General features: G+C 36.8%; 1 long non-coding RNA gene across 1 annotated transcript; it reads right to left on the reverse strand.

Annotated features, from left to right (window-relative positions):
* Window positions 1-4078: 4078 nt before the first annotated feature.
* Window positions 4079-16102, reverse strand: LOC140697115 (uncharacterized). Its single transcript, XR_012073937.1, has 2 exons — window positions 15996-16102; window positions 4079-4409 (listed from the first exon to the last, which is right to left on the reverse strand). It is a non-coding gene; the product is annotated as an uncharacterized lncRNA (long non-coding RNA).
* Between the last annotated feature and the right edge of the window lie 5021 nt (window positions 16103-21123).

The following is a 21123-nucleotide window of genomic DNA, read 5'->3' on the forward strand; positions in this document are numbered from 1 at the left end:
CACATCACAGGGTTGGTGTTTGCACTTGATTGAATTAAATCATATAGAAAGTCCTCAGTAGAAGTGCATTTCTGCTGTCCACAGAGATCATAGAGTTGGAGAGTTTTACAGCAGGTGTAAGAGATACAAGACCATACCTAACAACCGTTGTTTCTACCATCACCTCCTAGTTATCTTTTAAGAGACAAAAGACCTAGCATTTTTCTTCCCCTCATTTCCTGGGGAGGTTCGCTTTCTTGAGAACCCAGGGCTGATTCATGACACCAAAACTTGTGAACCAAATGCACCTCTCGAAATTGCAGAAGTCAAATTATGAAATAGCATTGGTCATCCAAGGGTCCCATCATCATTAGGACATTTGCCCACCCTCAAATCTCCCCTTCCCTCCACTATGTATGCACAGGGGGGCTTACCTATCCATTATCTCATCTCTTCAGGGTACCTTGATGTTGCCTAAGTTAATGAAGAATCCATCTATTTAAAAAGTGGTTCACTTATACACTTACCTGCTGTCCTCTTGTTATCCCTATCTTCAGGTCAACCTTTCTCATCATCAAATTATTTATCCTGCTCAAAAGCCTTTCATTTCCTCTTACTTTAATTCTAATTCTAATGCTCTTGACTCCTGGCATTACTCCCACTGCTCCTGGTGGGTTCCTGCCATTCAAGTCACCACCCTGCAACGTGGCAGCCTCCCAGGACGACCTCTCTGCTTCCATCCACCCCTTTAAATTATACGCTTTCTCAAGAACTACTCGTCAGGCTCTGAAACCTTCCTGCTAGTCCAGTCCTTCTAGCTGTCTCCTCAGACTTTCTACAGATCCTGGAAACAATAACACACAATTTCATTCTTAATTAACTACGACTTTGTCTTTATTGTTTTGTATTACTGTCTTATATCCAACTTCTCTCTCCAGCTGCATTACAAATTCTTTGAGACAGGAGTAATATATATCTGTGTCTCTCATCCCTCCTAGCACATGGTGGGAAATGTTGGTGGCCTATGTGGCTCTCCAGGCCTAGTACTTTATTATAAAAGTCATAATAACTCTACCAATGGAGGAAATTGCAGACTGACAGGGAATGCTTGGGGAATAGATGACATGGCCTTCAACTCCCTCCATGCAGGCTATATCCTTTTCTTTCCTAATAGACATCAGCCCTGGACACAAACTGACATTTCTATGACCCTGTGAATCACCATGCATTAACTCAGTGCTCCATCTCCCTGAAAGTTTCCTGGAAGAGGTGAGATTTGCTTGATTGGTAGACAGTAATAACTCAGCTACCTAGAATACATGGGTAACAAATGAGACACCAGTTATATACTCCTAAATTTAAAGTATCATAATCTTTTATATTTTAACCATTTAATGGAAATTTTTGCTACATTTTAGAATGCACAATATACTTCTCTGTTTTCTCAAATACGCCAACATAGACTTGATTTAACAATGATAGAAATCATCGCTCAAATTTTTCTTCACAACTTTAACCAGCAGAAGAGAGTGAACATTTCTGTCCAAGTGAATAGGCATGAAATGCTCCCGTTTTTATCTTAAATCATTATCTAAATTTTGTATTCTATTATATGCCTTTGTTTAAAAATGAAGTTAATTATTTAAATCAGTGTTTCCCTAACACTGGCTCATAGATTTGACAAAGTGTTCACTTTGCTAAATGACCTCTTTTTGGAAGGTTCTGTTCCTCCTATTTGGTTAATGTTAAAATAGCCTTCCTTTAAGAAATGATGTTGATAAATTAATTGACAAAAAAAAATGCAGAGCCCCTCCTCTTTTATTTTGTTTTACTTGCCATAAAATTCAAAAGCCTGGACCTACTATTTTAGTTTACCATAAAGTCTAAAAAGGAAGTTTAACAGTCCAAAAAGATGACCCATATTTCCTCTGCCTATTCTAGCATGCTACATAATGCCTCAAGAGTATGCATCTTTATAAATCTCTGTTTTGGGGCCATGCTGGAAAGTAGTTATGCTCTCAGGGCCTGCAGAAGTAGGTTGGTTTCTGACCCCACACTGAAAATTCCAGACTACTATACTTGCCATGTTTTCCCACTTGCTATAAAGCCATACACTATCTATGTCTTTCGTTTCAGGTGCCTGATGTAAAAGCCTTTATCTGACATTTATATTGCTTCTTATACTTTCTCATAACTAGGACACCATATTAGCAAAGATTTTATATTTAATATAAAAATTAGAATAAGTATATCTGAATAAGTGTCTGAAGACTTCTACAAATAAATATGTTAGTGTTAGTATGTGGCCATTTTATCTATTTTGGCCACTAGGAGATCTCTCTTTCTCTCTTCTGTGTTCTTGGCTGCATTATGGATAAATGAGGTTTCTGGCAGCCAAATTCTGACTAGATGGATTGCCACTAAACTTAAGAGATAGCCCTAATCATCATAGAAATGCAAAGCAAAACCACAATGAAATATCACCTCACACCTGTCAGAATGGCTGTCATCAAAAAGAACACAAGCAACAAATGTTGGCAAGGATGTGGAGAAAAGGGAACTCTCCTACACTGTTGGTGAGAATGTAAATTGGTGCAGCCACTGTGGAAAACAGTATGGCAGTTTCGTAAAAAACTAACAATAGAACTATTGTATGGCCTAGTATTCCACTCTTGGGTATATATCCGAAAAAAACAAAAACACTAATTCAAAAAGATGCATGCACCCCAGTGTTCTTAGTAGCATTATTTGCAGTTGCCAAGATATGGAAACAACTTAAGTGTCCATCAACAGATGACTGGATAATGGGGAAAAGGGAACCCTCCTACACTGCTGGTGGGAATGCAGTTTGGTGCAGCCACTGTGGAAAGCAGTATGGAGATTCCTCAAAAGACTAGGAATAGACTTACCATATGACCCAGGAATCCCACTCCTGGGCATATATCCAGAAGGAATCCTACTTCAGGATGACACCTGCACCCCAATGTTCACAGCAGCACTATTTACAATAGACAAGATATGGAGACAGCCTAAATGTCCATTAACAGATGACTGGATAAAGAAGATGTGGTATATTTATACAATGGAATACTACTCAGCCATGAAAACTGACAACATAACGCCATTTGCAGCAACATGGATGTTCCTGGAGAATGTCATTTTAAGTGAAGTAAGCCAGAAAGAGAAAGAAAAATACCATATGAGATCGCTTATATGTGGAATCTAAAAACAAACAAACAAAACATAAATACAAAAGAGAAACAGACTCATAGATATAGAATACAAACTTGTGGTTGCCACGGGGGGGGAGGGTGGGAAGGGATAGACTGGGATTTCAAAATGTAGAATAGATAAACAAGATTATACTGTATAGCACAGGGAAATATATATAAGATCTTATGGTAGCTCACAGAGAAAAAATATGACAATGAATTATATATGTGTTTATATACAACTTAAAAATTGTGCTCTACACTGAAATTTGACACAACATTGTAAAATGATTATAAATCAATAAAAAATCTTTAAAAAAAAGAAAACAGATGACTGGATAAAAAATACGTGGTATATATATACAATGGAATACTACTCAGTCATTAAAAAGTGAAATTTTTCCATTCAGAACAACATGGATGGGCTTGGAGGGTATTATGCTAAGTGAAATAAATTAGACAGAGAAAGACAAATACTGTATAATGTCACTTATATGTGGAGTCTAAAAACTACAACAAAGTAATGAATATAACAAAAAAGAAACAAACTCACAGATATAGAGAACAAACTAGTGGTTACCAGTGGGGAGGGTGGGGAAGGAGTAATATTGGGGTGAGAGAGTGGAAGGTACAAACTGTTAGGTGTAATGCAGAATCTAAGAATATATTGTACAACACAAGAAATATAGCCAGTATTTTGTAATAACTGTAAATGGAGTGTAACCTTTAAAAATTATATAAAAAATAAAAACAAATACATTTTAAAAACTTGAGCAATAGACAGTAGACAGTAAAATCCCATATATTTTAAGAAGTAGTATTTGATAGGAAAAGCTGTGTTGTTATCTATTGCTACATTAAAAAGTCAGCCCCAAAATGCAATGGCATACAGCAAGAGACATTTATTCTCACACTCACAGGATTCAGCTCATCCAAGCCAGGCTCAGCAGGCAACTTTGCTTCAGGTTATGAGTCAGACTGGATGTGACCCCCTGCTGCAGGTTGGGCTCAGTTCTGTTCATGTGTGTTCATTCTGGGATCCAGGATGAAAGGGCAAACAGCTATGTGAGAAAGCTCTTCTCATGGTGATGCACAAGAGGGCAGGCCCATCTACATTAGCACTTTTCAAGCCTCTGCTTATGGCACATCTGTTAACATCGTACAGTCTACTGCAGGCTGGGTGACTTCTGACCACAGCTACTAATCACAATGAACTTTCTAGAAAAAAAGGAAAAAACAAGCTTTAAGGCAATTTCTGAAAGTGAAGGAAGGTACTTTGTTGTACATACTGTGAGAACTTTCAAATATAATTCATTGTATAAAGGGCATGATGAAAGAAATGGAAAGAAGTGCTTCCTAATGTGGCAGTTGCATTAAGATGCATGTAAAACTGAGTTTGCTATAGGCTGGTTTTATAAGTGATAATTGATTGCAAATTATATTGACAGTTATTGAACATAATTATTCACCACAGGAACCGTCTTAATCAATTAATCAGGGCACAATTCAACTTCACTTCTTGCACATAGCATCAACGAATCTTTTTTTTTGCTTCGCTTTTTTTCCCTTTACCTACTTTGTTTGCTGTTGTTGAAACATTTATCAAATTAATTAGATGTTAATTCTTAGCAATAAATGAAACCCTTAAGGTGCTTAAATTGTAAACTCCACAACAAAACCTGTTTTTCCCAAAGATTTTCCTCAGACTCTTGAGTAAACACAGATTTTCTCCAGAGATTGCATTCAGTGAAGGTTGGAAGGCCCTCCTCACTGCTACCAGCCGGGAGAGACATATCCAAGGACAAACTTGAGGTCTAGCTTTGTTCTATTCAGATTTTAATCAAATGTTTAAATAAAGACATCAAATTTTTAGCTGAACTAACAATGAAAAGGGTAGGTAGGTACCATATCAGACACACACTCAAACTTCTGAAAGGCTGAGTCATGTAGAGAAGCTTATAGGATAAAACTTAGTAGGGAGAAAAGTAACGCCATGTTCTCAGTGGTGGCATATAACTGAAGCCCCCTGACAGGATGAGGGATGTATAGAATGAGAGCAGCTCACACGAAAAGAATCCAGCTGTTTTGGTTAAAATCAAATAATAGAAATCAACACTGAAATGTAACTCCAAGAACACTGGTGAATACTTGTGTACTAAGCTGCATACGTATCTGTAAGAGTCCAAAATAAGAAAAAGTAATTTTCCCCTTGCCCTCTGTCCTGGTCAGACTCCAGGGAGAGTATCATGTTTATCACCAGTGTTATAGTCTTCAAGGGAAATTAAAATACAGGAGTGTATATACAAAGGACTGTGATTAGGGTAGAGAAGCATTTCAACACCAGATCATATGAAGAATGATGGGAGAAAGAAAATATAGCCTGAGGTAGGGAGAAGTTAGGAGAGACACAAGAATTTCCTCTAAATATTTGTAGGATTGGCCCGAGGGGAAAAGACAAAGATGGATTCTGAGCAGATCTACAAAAACCTGAAAGAGTGATAATTGACAAAAACTTCAGAAAGGCAGCTGTCAGCTCCCTACCAATCTTAGATACCCGCTGCCCAAACTCTTGTCTCATGGAGGTGGTTCTCTGTTACATCCAGTCTGGGACCTAAAGTGCATTTCAGCCCCACAGTTCTAGGATTCTGTACGGAAAGAACAGATGTGTCAAATTTGTTATTACTCTGAATTTTTTATATCCTTTCTTCTATTGAAAAATCAAGTACATCTTTGCAAAATAAAAATAGAATTTTATTATAGCAGTACAAACATTTTATGCCATTCTTTATAGTTTCAAAACTATGAATATCCAATCAAACTTCATAATTGCTTTCATAAATGCCTGATTAAACTATAAATATTATTAAATATATCCATGTACAATAAGGAATGGAAACATCTGGATGAAAAATGAAAAATTTAGACAAGCAGCTGGATATTTTACCTACACAATGCTAGACACCAAGATATTCAGAAACATCAAATGGCTGATAAATTTTGACATGTCATCTGGATATTTGACTCTATCTTTGACTTGATTTCAAATTGCTTCTTAGTTTCTCAGTTTCTCTATTTTTTAATGGGAATATTTTATATACTCCTCCTACTGAATAGCATTATCCAGTCACAGATAAAACACTGTTTCGCCTTCCCTGCCAGCTGTCTCTATTCTGACCTCACCCCCTTCACTTCAGTATCTACAGGAATATCAGAAATTTGGAGAAAATTATGAGAGGTGGGCTTTTGGAATACATTCCTTCCATCTGTCCTCCCCTTTTCAGCCTTTAAGGATGATCAGAAAGTCCACCAGTCTGGCTTCAGAATCATCCACTGTGAAATGTTCCTCAAACTGCCCCTCACCATCCCCCTCCCCCCCCATCATGTTCTGCCTTAGTATCTTCTCTGACCTCAGTGTCCAAGGCACCAACTCCCTTGGTTTGCGTGATGGCCTCTGCCTTCAAAGTGCTTCCAGTCAACAGTGATGAAAATACTAATTCCATCTTAATGAGCACTTATCACGTTCAGGCATTGCTTTAAGTGGTTTCCATGAATCAATTCATTTAATATTCACAACAGCCCTATGAAGCAGGTACTATAATTATCCTCATTTTAGAGATGAGGAAATTGAGGCAAGTAAATTTAACGATTTGCCCAAATTGTCACAGACACAGTACCCTGGACCCCGTACAAGTTCAGGTTTTCTCACTTTGGAGCCTCTCTCTTAACCTCTATGCAATACTGCCTGTCTAGCCTGTCTACTCTGATTTCCAAACATTTTGCCAAAGTTTAAGTGTTCTCAAACTCAAAGAATGTGGCTATAATGGATTCCTTCCATGTTTCAAGCAGGATCCGAAACCCTGCCTCTTTTTAGAAGCCTGTGTGTACTTGGTATCAGGAAGATGATATTTTTGTCCTAATGAAGGAATTCCAACAATTGCCTCCCTAGAATAAAGACACTTGACCTTTGCTTGTTCACACTGTTCTCACTACAATGTAAATACATGAATCTTATACTATTTAAATACTTGTACATGTTTTATAAAGGTTAATCCACATGAATGAAATATTTCATTCTTTCATTCATTCATTTAACAAATGTTTACTCAATTGTTCTAGGCACTGATGACACAATAATGAATAACACAGACAAAAATGTCTGCCTTCCTGGAACTTACATTCTTGCTGAGGAGACATGGTAAGCAAGATAAATATATAACTTATATGGTATATTAAACGATGACAAGTACAGAAAGAGAAGAGTCAAGAAAGAGTGAGAGTTTTGGTCTGGACGAATAGAAGAGGGCTGATTAAAAACTCCTTGAAGAGAGAACAAGACACACATATTCACTTAATACATAATTAATATAAATTTTAAAATAGTAAAATGAGTTGAAATTCCTCTGGAAAGTGTTAAGTATGTGTAAAGCAAAAACAGGATAATACGAAGGTGTGTTATTAAAATACAGCATATTTCTCCATTTAAATATGACACTGATAGTCCCTCGTACCCAATAAATAAAAAGAAAGGCTTAATTCTTTCCACAGTGATGTTCAGATAGCAGATACTGAACACAGCATTAAATATTTGCCAGAATATCTGATAGTCAGATTTTGATATTTATTAAGGACTTTCCATATTGAGTTTAATTAAGGATTTGATTATGAATTCTACCTTGAAGGCATGATTACTACTTATCTCTTCACTCTTGGGCCAAAGAGAATTACAGATGCTGAATATCTCTCCACTGCATCTATGAAATAGTCATTAGTTTGAAAAGGCATCTCTTTTCTTGGTGTTGAAAATTGCCTAGAGAAATTTAACTCATTCAGCTTTTGTAGTACTCTTGTAAGAAATAGTGGTCGTATTTTTAATATTATAACCAAGAAGATAGATGAATCATCACAACTAGTTTCCTGATAAATATGCAATTGCCTTTTATTACCGTTTTATTATCACATATTAGGCTTTTATTCCTGTTAATACTGTGAAATATGACAGAGAAGTAATGCTGATTTCTTAGAGGGTGTTTATAAAACTCACTACTCACTTTCATTACTTAGTGTCTTTTTTCCTAATTTTCCCATTTCCAATATGTGAATGGTAAAGTATCACCATGGAGTAGGAGACTCACTTTTTAAAGAACTCTCTCATTAGCTCAATATTATGGATATCATAAAGAGCTGAAGGGTTGTTATAACCCAGGTTAACTCTTAGAAACTTTTGAAACACAGTTAAAAATGTATGAGGAGTCATATGGCTCTTCAACAAAGAAGGAGCTCCTAGGATGTAGGTGGTGTCTCTTCCCTAAGGAACTGAAAGGCTAGAATACCGTACACTGGCAATGCATGGCAGCCCCACAATCCTTCAGAAAGTAATGGTGCACTGCCTTCTTCTAATTGAACACTCCTATCTTATCTCCTCTCCACTTCATTCCACCTGGGATTTACTGTTGCCCATTCTTAGCCTCAGAAATACTTAGAACTCCTTGTTCCTTTTGAAGATGTAAGAATGATTAGAAAAGCAATAATCATATTGTACAATCAAGCACTAGGAGGGGAAAACAAGCAAGGATGACCACCCATCCTTGCTCTCCCTTTGCAAATGATCTGGGAAAATTAACCCAGATGCTAATGAATTTTAAGAGCATCTTGTGAAATGATTGACCAAGAAGGCAATGATCAAAACTTGGTTTAATCCAATTTCAGCAGATACAAAGTTTCAAGCCCTGTACTAGATGTGTAAGAATTTTAACTTTATTTATTTTTTGCGTAACACCCCACTTTCTGTTCAGATACCCTCCCCCAGTGGTATGACAGAATGGGCTAGTACTGGCTCAAAAGCTGATTGTGTTCATCCCTTCCCGGGTCCATACTCAGTGACATCAGATTGCTGGTTTGAAATTGGCTGTGGGGGGAGTATTTACACCATGGAAATCAGCAAATGTTACAAATCTGGGTTTTGTTTTATTTTGTTTTGTTGCCGGAGAGCCAGCTGTTAAACATTTACCAGCGTACTGCTGCTCTACCCTATGATAGAAATGTGATCCTAGTCAATAATGGATAAATTTTCCCTCCCTCCTCTTCTCCCTGGAGAAACATTTACATTCTAAGGTCCTTCTACATCACCCATGCCTCTGGAGAAGAGACCTAGTTTCTTCCAGCATCTGTCCACTGTGGCATCCTCTGACATGTTCATACAACCCCATCTAGTCCTCAGCTGGCATCTCCTTCCGTGACAGAAACCACCAAGATATCTCCAGCTGCCCCCACTCCTAAATTGTGTGGTCCAATCTGCATTCCATTATAGCATCCCTACGTCACAATCTTGAGGTCACTTAGGTTCACCTGCTGTCCATCAACTAACTTCTACACAGCCGTCTTAGGGAACGGGATAATGTGGCAATTCCAGCATGTTACTCTTGGTCTGGGAAGTGCAAATTTTGATGGACTATCTACAGACACTTTCAGGTCAGACATAACTTGTTATCTTAGCCACTCTGTTGCTACTATATCACATCAAGGGTGTGGAGAAACTCTGGACCTTATCATTTCTTGAGGCACTGCCTAGAAGATAAGGCATGCATCTCCATTGCTCAGACTGCCAAGTCTTCAGAGGACTTGAATCCTTTGCCTTGGGACTCTGCCTGAGAAGGCGGCATGAGGCAGGGTCCCTTTTCAGTGACCTGTAGCTCTCTGGCTTTCTCTCTAACCCTCACTCTCTCTTCCCCAGCCCAAAGAAGGTTTTTATTTTCCCCTTGTGTAGGGGAGTAGGGGCAGGTGGAGGGAGCAGAGAACCTAGCTTGGTAAATATTTTTCCATATCTGTCATTTATACCAAGATCTTGGCCTTGAGTTCACCTGGTTTGTGCATGGCCTCCTCAGTTATGTATATCACCCTTGCTTGATTTGGTGAAGAAGGAATAGAGAGAAATTGAATAGCTATTCCCACTTCTTTCTTCCTTAAATACCCAAAATAAACATATCAATTTTTCAGGAAGGAAAAAAAGACAGTGTTATTACATCCATCACCAGTGTCAAGATAAAACAGGAAAGTTTGTCTTTCTACTTAAAATAAAGAAATACGAAGAGGGAGTATTTTCTCTGATGTTTTTCTCCCATTATTCTTGACCATTTCAGGTTTTATTCGCTACTCCATTCTTTATATTTGTCCATAGGTTAAGTGTCATTTTTAGCGACATATCCCTCCATTGTAGACAATGTCAGTCATGACTGTAACCCTAGGTAACCTGCTCCTGCAGAACTATAGCCTAGTTTTAATCTTCACTCCTCAGTATACCTGCTGGGAGCTAACACATATTCATATAGTTTTTCTAGTCTCCACATTAATGGTTGATTTCTATAATATTCCTTTTAAAAAGACAGCCTTATCATAATATTGGAAATAGCTGTGTTTTCAGACTTTTCTAATTGTCTTGCATGTAATAATATATATAATTAAAAGAATAATAATAAATTCCAGTGCATTTATTTTGAGTATTAAAATTAGTAGAGTCAGTTTTCCTACCAATATTCTTCTTTGAGAATCACATTAAGAACTTACAAACTGAAAACATTTATTTTTATGAAGAATGATAGGAGGTTTGCTAAACATTATTTAATATCAGGAATAAATATAAAATTGTGAGAGAGAACTGATTTAGTGCCAATCATGTGTCATTGTTTTAAAGGTAAACTAGAGCACTTTTCCCAAAACAAATTTGAATAAAGTAAAAGCCTACCTCTCTCTCTCTTAGACAAACACTTATAAATATGCAGAACAAGGGCTCCACTTTCATCTGGGTAAAAGGGCTGAAAAAATTATTAAGGGTAAGAGTATGTATATTCTATGCTAAGTGCCAAATGTTTGGTAGCAACAACAGAAAGTGCAAGACTACAGGAGTTTAAAGGAAGAAGGACCACTCTAGGCTAAGACTATCAATGAAGGTTTCAAAAGGAAGGCAGAATTTGAGGTGGGCTTTTTAGGATAGATAGGATTTAGACAGTTGAGGAGGAAACAGGAAGCATATTTCAGTGAAGAGAGTAGCATTAGCGTGGTAAGCATACTGAGCTGTTTTTTAAAAATTGGAAGTGAATGCATCTGGTTAGAATGGGTAGAATGAGAGATTAAGAAAGATAAGACTGTAAGATAGATTGGGACCAGATCCTGGAGGACTTCAGATGGCCCAGAAATGTGAACTTCAAAGGACAATATCCAGGAAGTGAAAAGACAACCCACAAAGTGGGGGAAAATATTTGTAAATCATTTATCTGATGAGTGTCTGGTATCAAGAATATACAAAGAGCTCATACAACTCAACAATAAAAAGACAAATAGCTCAATTTAAAAATGGGAAAACTATTTGAATAGACAATTCTCCATACAAGATATACAAATAGCCGATAAGCACATGAAAAGATGTTCAGTACCATTGGGAATTAGAGGAATGCAAATCAGAACCACAATGAGATACCACTTCACACACACTAGGTTGTTTATGATCAAAAAGGTAAATAATAACAGATGTTAGGATAGGAGAAATCAAAACCTATATGCATTTGCTGACAGTGATGTAAAATGGTACACCTGCTGTGGAAAACAGTTTGGTGTGGGCATGGGGTTGGTCAGGATGAAGTCAGAACTTTAGGCATCTGGGGGTCATTATCTCCCTCGCCAACCTCTTCCATCCCTCTGGCCCTGAGCATCTCAGTTCCATGCCTCCCATTTCGGTCCCTCAGCCAGACTCATTCAACCCCCTGTTCTGCTGAAAATCCTTCTCTGGACACAGGAGCCACCACTTTTAACTTCAGTCCTCAGCATTCCAAGTCCTTTGGTCACAGATAGGGGAGAGGATGTTCCTGCTCCTACTTGAGATACGGAGAATGACCTGCCCTGACATTCTAGGGTGCTCTGAATATATTTTCTTGTAGAAATAATACTTAAAATAATAATTACCTCCTGCATTTCAAATACATTTCACATGCAAACCATAAAACTCAATAACCATTTATTACAGTGTTTTCATGGGAAAATGGCCTCTGAATTTTAAACACGAATTTACAAGTGAAGTAATTATAGAATTAGCATTAATATATTGGGACTTGCATTTACCCTTTAATAGAAAGTCATTTTTTTTTTTATTAAACCTAAACTCTGGTCCTTGTTTTGTTGCTGTCAGCTCAAGAGATGAAATCAAAGCAATCCAATAAAGATCCCTCTGGTTAAATTAACTTTTAGAAATGAAATTTGGGAAGCTGTGCCTTAGGCTTTTTCGAGTAAAGTGAACAAACATTTTGGGTGAAACCCAAATGGATGCTTGATTTTCCAACTAATTTAGATGTGTGAAGCTTTGTAGGTGAAGTCAATCAAGGTTTTAATATTAAAATGATGAGAACTTTTTAGTCACCCTTCAATCTGCTTCAGATTTCGCCCCATCACCTTGGGAAGATGTTATACTGCTGACAACTAGGTGTGATTTTGTCACATCAAAATACCTATACACCTGTGCTTAAAAGACAGAAAGGTGATTGCGAATAAGGCTTACAGTCTGAAGGTACAGCAGGATGGTACAGAGCAGAAGGTTTGATAATGAGAAATTACAGCTTCCTGCAATTCTTGAGGACTGGAGGGAGGGAATTATTTGCTTTATGCTGGCAGCAATTTCCCTAAACCCTGTGAGATGGCATAGCTCAAGCTGTTGCAAGTGTAGATAGAGGAGCTACCAGCCACAGTTCTTGGTTGCAGCAAGATTTCCTGGGCCATGAAACATATTGAAAAATCCTTTCTAAATAGGTTGATGACTTAATTTGAATGTTTTAGAGAAAATCCTATATAGTCTTCAATTTCTAGCATTTGTTCACAGCTCCTTGGAAGCTTAATAATCACTTCTACCATATATGCGTGTGTATATATATTTATGTGTAGTTTAATTAGATAATCTAGTCACAGAGATAATCATAAATATACTGTATTAAAAGTGTTAGACACTAGTTATAGAATATCCCTTAGCTTGGCTTTTACAATATAGTACCATAAGCAGCAAGCTCTTCCTCTGAGAAAAAATATTAAATCTTTGAAGCAGTTTCTGTCATTTTTCCAAAATAAGGTATGGTGACATCGACTATTGCCACCAGTCCTCAAAACAAAACAACCAAGAGCACAAAGAGGACCATCATGTTTAAAAACACCTGATAGCTGGTTTGTTAGCCATACACTTTGTTTTGGGGGTTGACTTTTGCCTCTTACTTACACTTTTTCTTTCATGAATGAGCAATTAATTACTTTGCTGCTGTCTGCTGTTTTCAGCACTTCAATTTCTTACAATAGCCTTTTGTTTTCTTGCAAACGAAAAGAGCTTTGAAGGATTTCAGTCTTCAGAAACATGGAACACTTTCTTTCTCTTTATTTCTGAACACAAAAAAGTGTCTATTCTTATGTATATTTAATAACAGGCTTGAGAAAGAGCCTATTGTGCACCTTAACATGATCTGATTGATTCCTGCAGCTAAGTCAAAGGAACACACACAAATGCTAGTTCTGGGAAACATTTTCTATTTAAAAATTTTAAAGTGTAAACTTTATAATAAACTAGGGGGAAGATGTAAATATGTTGTATTTCATTTGAAATATAGTTAAGTGCAGTTTAAACACAGCCAACTCTTTACAGATGATAATGGGACTTGGATAATGAAGTGCTTCATCTTAAGTCACAGAAAGTTCAGTGCTGTTACAGTTTGCAATTAGAGGGAAAACTCTGTATGTCCTTATTTGAAGATGTTTATCTCTTGGAAACAAGGAAATGCATGTATTTATGTATATATAAATATATGTATTTATATATACACATGTGTATATATAATCTTCATAGGCAAATGAAAATAAAAGGCTGAGGCATTACCTAGCAGAACTAGTAGGTAGTGATGATACCTGAGGCATAAATCCCTAACCTCCCTCTTTAATTTCTTAAAAACAGATGTGGATGGGGCAATTAATTTGGGTAAATAAAATTTCTAGTATCTAGAATGGTTACAGAATTGAAATGTCCTTGTTAATTTAATAGTCTGATTAATTACACATTAACCAGTATATACTTTCTGTTTTAAGCCATGAAATTAAAAATATAAGTAATTCATTTAAATGTATAGAATAATTTACATCCTTAGTAAAGCTGAACTGAATTTGGAATATGTCTTTGTCTTGCTTTTAAAAAAACTGTAGTCCTAACACAAGTTTACTGATCGTTAATCACTTCTTTCTCGTAATATTGGTGAGAACGCCCATGAGTATGTGCATGCATGTGCAAACACACATACACACACACACACCAGTTAAATCAGGACTCTTAAGTAATTAAACTCCAGTAGGATGAGAATATTCTATAAGTATCTCAGCTTTACATTTAATTTCATATTTTACAAGTGCAATATTTTGTGTTTTTAAATATTAATATCTTTTTCCTGGTCTACTGGAGAACTTAATATGTCATATTCCCAGCATTTATGTCAAAATCATATACAAAATAAGACAATAGGCCGGATGTATGTTACCTGACAGTCCATTACCCAGTCAACTCTTGTCTCTGGAGGTCAGAAATAGTTTGAACTCTGATAGTCAGGATGACCACTGAGGATGTCCTGGGCTTTGTGGATACCCTCCATCATCCTTCATCCAGTCTAATAGGAATTCAGAGTCAGAATCATCCTATTAAGTGAGGCCTTTGGAGAATATTGGCAATCTAATTAGGTTTTACAAGAACCCAATTCTTTATTTATGATTACCTGTCTGTACTATAATGCAATTCAGGGCCTTCATTGGAGACAATTGGAATTCAAGTGATCAAGAGGTTCTACATTGTGGGAGACTGGGAGGATTTTGTCAATTCTGGCCAAATAATCAGATTTCCAATTTTGTGGTTCTGTCTTAATATGGCTGCATTGAAACAGACTCACATAAAATATAATGGACCATTTGGAATTATCTTATGTTTCTGCTTAAATTCCTGCCTGGGACAATTTATCTCTAGTATACTTTTTAATATCTGAATATATTATCCCATTATGTGGCTATAGTATAATTTGTATAACCAGTTCCCTGATGCTGGACATTAGGATATTTCTCATTTTTACATGAATAAGCAGTTCTTCCATGACTATTCACACAGCTGTACTCTTGAGAGGTAACACTCAATCATTAAGAGCATAATCTTTGGTCCCCAGCAGACTAATGGTGTGATCTTGCATAAATCTCTTAACATCTCAAAGCCTTATTTAGTTTCTTCATCTGTAAAAGGAAGATAATTTTGCCTCATTGCTAGGGATCTTGTTAGGATCCAATGAGAAAGTATGTAAATTCATAGTGAATAAATGTTAGTTTGCACTTTGTGAACTAGTTAGTTATACTTATTTCCTTGAGACAAGTTCATAGACATGGAATTATTTTGTCCTTTTACATTTTTAAGGTTCTTAATACATGTTGCCTAACTGCCCTAAAGTACACAATTCCCAGTGGCAATATCACATTATATTGTAATTGGTTGTGCATTAGTTTGTATCCAGAATGCACCTGTAAAGTCCTCAAGAAGAGTTCTAGGTCTTATTTTATACCTGTTCTCTGGGTGCCTACCGCAGAGACAGATACAACACATGGCTCGATCAATGTTTGGTGAATATCTATATCTGTCCTTCAGACATGAATGAGCACATCTATTTTTTTGAAAAGTACCACTTTTCAGAGGCCTCATGAATTCTGGAGGCCACTGTTGGTAAACAGAATCAAATGGGCTGCACAGCCAATGGCAGTAGTTCTTACCTGAAGAGCACATTTCAAAATGCAGATTCCTGTATTCCACTTGCAGAGTGGATTCAGGATGTTTCAATAGGGGCCCAGGAATCTGAACTTTTACTTATCACCTTCCAACTGCCATTATTCCTGATACAGATAGTTACGTGTTCTGTTTTAATAGACACCGGTCTCTGGAGCCTTTGCCTCATAATAGCAGGAACTCTAGATTCTTTCCAGCCCTGTGACTCTGTAATGCATTAAAAAAATAAATAAATAAATCAAACTTGGAGCCCTTATAATGTATCCATCATTTTTGATGATCAGTAGAAGATGCATTTTTGCTCAGCTAGCCAGACTTTCTATTGGTTTGGAGGATGAACAGAGGAAACAAGGATGAAAAGTTCATCCTGATACTTGCCCCAAAAAAGCCAAGTTTCATCCTGTTGCCTATTCACAGCAAGATAGAAACTGAGTTGGTCAGTGCGATTTTGACAGAATTTAAAAACCATGTTTTCACTCAGTCTCATTCTATTTGACCCAGAATGCCTGCAGACAGGCTGGGAGTGGTCTCCATACAGAGGGTGCCAAAATCAAAGCCTATGAAGGCAGAGCTAAGCAGCTTCCCTGTCCCTTGCTGTTCCTTAATGGGCAGCCCAAAACCAAAAGACACAGTGAAGGTGAAAGAAGGTGGCCCTCAGATCACTCTTCAGGATCAGCAGGGAAACCGCAAGGGTCACCTGTAAATTTAGCAACTGAGACCTAGATGCCAAGGGTCCTGAGAAAGGAGCACCAAAGTGAAACTACAAATGATACTAGTAAAGATCCAGTCTTTTTTTTGTAGAAGGATAGTTGATTTACAATATTATATTAGTTTCAGGTGTATAACATAGTAATTTAATATTTTTATGGATTATACTCCATTTAAAACTTATACAAAATAATGGCTGTATTTCTCTGTGCTATATAATATATCCTTGTTGCTTATTTATTTTGTACATAATAGTTTGTATTTCTTAGTTCCCTACCCCTATCTTGTCCCTCCACCCTTCCCTGTCCCCACTGGTAGCCATTAGTTTGTTCTTTATATCTGTGAGTCTATTTCTGTTTTGTTAAATTCACTTGTTTGTTTTATTTTGTTTGATTCCACATGTAAGTGATAATACAGAGTATTTGTCTTTCTCTGTCTGACATTTCACTAAGCACAATACCTTCTAGTTCTAGCCACACCATTGCAAATGGCAGAATTCCATTTTTATGACTGAGTAATATTCCTGTGTGTGTGTGTGTGTGTGTGTGTGTGTGTGTGTAAAATCTTTATCCATTCATCTGTTGATGGACACTTAAGTTGTTTCCATGTCTTGGTTATTGTAAATAATACTGTTATGAACATTGAGGGCATATATCTTTTTGAATTAGTGTTTTCATTTTCTGCAGATATATGGGAGTAGGATTGTTAGATCATCAGATAGTTCTATTTTTAGTTCTTTGAGGAACCTCCATACTGTTTTCCATAGCAGCTACACCAATTTACATTCCCTTTAACAGCGTACTAGGGTTCTCTTTTCTCCACATCCTCTCCAGCATTGGTTGTTTGTAGACTTTTGACTTTTGTTGTATGATAGACATTTTGACAGGTGTAGGGTGATACCTCATTGTGATTTTGATTTACGTTTCTCTGCTGATTAGCAATGTTGAGCATCTTTTCGTGTGCCTGTTGTCCACCTATATATCTTCTTTGGAAAAATGTCTATTCAGGCCTTTTTTAATTGAGTTTGGGGATTTTTTGATACTGAGTTTTATGAGCTGTTTCTATATGTTGGATATTAACCCCTTATCAGTTAAAAAACAAAACAAAACAAAAACAAAATCCACTCTTAAGCTTGATTGCCAATTCACATAGTTTTGGCTTGTGTAGTTCTTGGCACATCTACATCCAGCTCTTTTCAGAATGGTTCCCAGCTACCTAGCTACCTGAGCTTCAGGTGAGAAAACAAATGCTTTTCTTATATAAAATAAGGATAGGGTTGTTAGGAGGATTACATTAAATGACTTAGAAGAATGCTTGTTACATAGTACAGGGCAATCAATTGTTTTCCTTCTCTTTTCCTCTCTACCTGCCATCACCCCATCCTTACTCCTAATCTCTATCTTTCTGTATCCAAATAGGCTGCTAGTTCATCTATCTCTACGTCTTACATTTTAAATAACCGAAAAGAATTTGTTAAAAATGTGATTACATGCCAGCATATTTATTATGGTGTTTTTAAAAAAATATATAAATCATGATTCATAACCTCAATAAATTTACAGCCTGATGGGAAAGAGAAAACTAACACACTTTTAACAACTAGAGAATACTAAAAATTTTATTAAATTTTATTTATTAAGTAATTTGTTATATTGTTTCATTTTTTTAAATGTATCTGCTGGATCATCTGTAAGTACTATAGCAATTCAGAGAAAAAAGGAATGTATGGGTCTGGATTTCCAGGGACAGCCTCAAGCAGTGGTCAGGGTTTTATTTTGACTCTGAAATAGAAGCTTTTATACAATACTTACTGTGTGTCAGTTATTACACAAAATAGAGAAAAGCTGATCATTTATCCTTACCACCACTGCCTTCCTCTTTATGAAAGTACCATTTAGCTTGCAAAGAGACTAGGACATAGAATTGTAAGGTATAAGAGACAAGGATGGGAAAGAGGAAACTCTGAGACAAGAGACATGTGGGGATTTGTTCAATGCATTATTCAAGCAACAGTACTCTACAAATAAGCCCTTTTGAACCCAGACATACCAGGCTTTCTCCATGCTTTCCTACCCAAGTCAATTATAGTCTATATGCCATACACTACCTACACAATTCAAGTTCTCATCATTTATTGATAAAACAAAATTGTCCATGGCATTAGAGTCTTAAGAAGCATTCTATGCAAAATCATGGCAAGTTACAAGAGGAATAAGGTAATATTTTATTCTTCAGGTTACATTCATGGAACTCATCTGGCTTTTGTTGACCATGAGAATGTTCCGTGGAGGAAGTGATGCAGCATTGGGTAGTGGAAAGTGTACTGGCTTTGACGACATGTCACCAGAGTTGGAATTCCTCCACTTCCCCAATCCCTGCCACTTGCCGTGTGACCTTGGATAAATTTTTAGTCTCTCTGAGTTTGTTACCTTGTGTGTAAATTGAAGGTATAAAAATAATACTTGTAGTACAGGATATTTGTGGGGATCACAGGAAAAATCTAGTTGAGTAACTTTGGAAATTATAAATCATTATAGGAATATTATTTTTGTTGTTGCTGCTTTTATTACCATTCAAAGAACCAAGTATTCTTACATCAGAGAAATAAGTTTCAGTTTACTTAGAAGGAAATGATTCCCATAAAACGTATGCTTGGTCCTCCTTCACGCCTACTGAACTTCAGCTCTACAGAACAGGCTCACACGTTTAACTGTCTTTTCCACATAAAGCTTGTGATTCACACAGTCAGATCCCTTTGCCTTATGAGGATGTTCAAAACACCTTTATCTATCCTAGAAAATAGAATTTCAGAAGCTGTTGCTTTTTTCTCCGAGCCTAAGTGCATTTTTCATTTATCAAAGAAAGATTATGTGGCCAGAAGTATTAGTCTACTGCTGCCTCTTTAAAAGACTCTCTTCTCGTCATCGTTCCTGGCTTATATTGAAACCAGATGGTAAAACCAAGACTGGAACATCCTTTGGTGTCCAGAAGGAGGCCAGTCTGGCCAAAGCATTGTCATTCTTGTCAGCAACCAGAGTCAAAAACATTTTTATAGTTAATCATCAGGAGTGCCTACTGGCTCTAACAGCCATTTATGCAGTATTTGTCAGCAAGAAGGTTCCATCCACACCACAGATGACGCCATGTCGGCAAGAAATGTGTTTCAATATCCTTCGGTAATGAGCTGAGCACATTTTCATGGCTGACTCCCAAAACGAGCAATGATAAAAAATTTAGTGCTGGTCTTCTTTTTCACCAAATTGTGTGGCTACCAATACCTTTCATTGCTTAAAACTAACTTCCTGGGAGTGAGTTTGCCCTGGAGCATTCATTAAACATGGGAAGTTAAAGATATACAGGAAATTACCACAAATATTTTTAAAGGAATTAACCCCCTCTAAAATGAACTTCTATTTCAAAAGATGTGAAGTGGCAGTCTTAGACTCCGAGAAGCCAGAGTAATTTCATGGATGCAAGCCCACCAGTAAATTCCTGTCTCAACCTACATGTCAGCAATCAGCTGTAGCAAGGAGACAGTGAATATGAAGATAACATTATTAGAACAAATGCACTATGCCTTGCAGCTAAAATAGAGGAGTTCAGGTGGCCACAGAAAAGAAAGGCACTGAATAATAATATTTTAAAACGTGTCAAGGGAGTGAGCTTATCAGACCTTGTATATAGCTGATGGAAGCTATTCATTTTTCAAGTACTGTAGAGAAGCAAATCCGGATATTTGGAGAGGAACGTCCAAGAACAGCTTCTCCACGGTACAGCTGAGGCTTGTCACCATACCAGAGGGACTCAGATGAATATTTCATATGAAGGTACAAGTGGAAAATTTTGAAGGAAATGCCTAGGGCAGCAGGACTAAATTGCAATTACGTACTACAATATTGCAAGAGGATCTAACACAGATCTGACTTCTTTGTGTGATCAAACAGTAATCAGCGAAACAGTGTGAAGGGAGCGAACCACAGAAGTTTCAGGTCATAACTGATGAACACTTGCAGAAACTAGAATCCCATAATACTGAGGTGATTCTCCCTGCCACAGTATTTATATCCATAGTGTTCACAATTCATAGATTTTGCACAAAACAAAGTAAGATAAAATTTGCTATGCTAACCCTAATATTCTCATTAATAGAAGTTAAGATCCATGATGAAATGAAGATTTATTTACTTTGGGTTGATAATATTTGAAATGTGATAATCAATGTCACGTATGCTTTTTTTTTCTTTAAAAATGTTTCAGAAATTATCTGAGATATGTGGATGATGATAGGAGGTGGCTGGTTTAGTTTGGTTTTGTGTCCTTTTGAAATCAAGAGTGGCTATTTTCCCATAAGTAAACTCATAGTAATCATCAGTAATGCTCACTTTGTTATTTTTGAATTTTTACACT

This window comes from Vicugna pacos, chromosome 6 (assembly GCF_048564905.1).
Source record: "Vicugna pacos chromosome 6, VicPac4, whole genome shotgun sequence".
Classification (NCBI taxonomy): Eukaryota; Metazoa; Chordata; class Mammalia; order Artiodactyla; family Camelidae; genus Vicugna; species Vicugna pacos.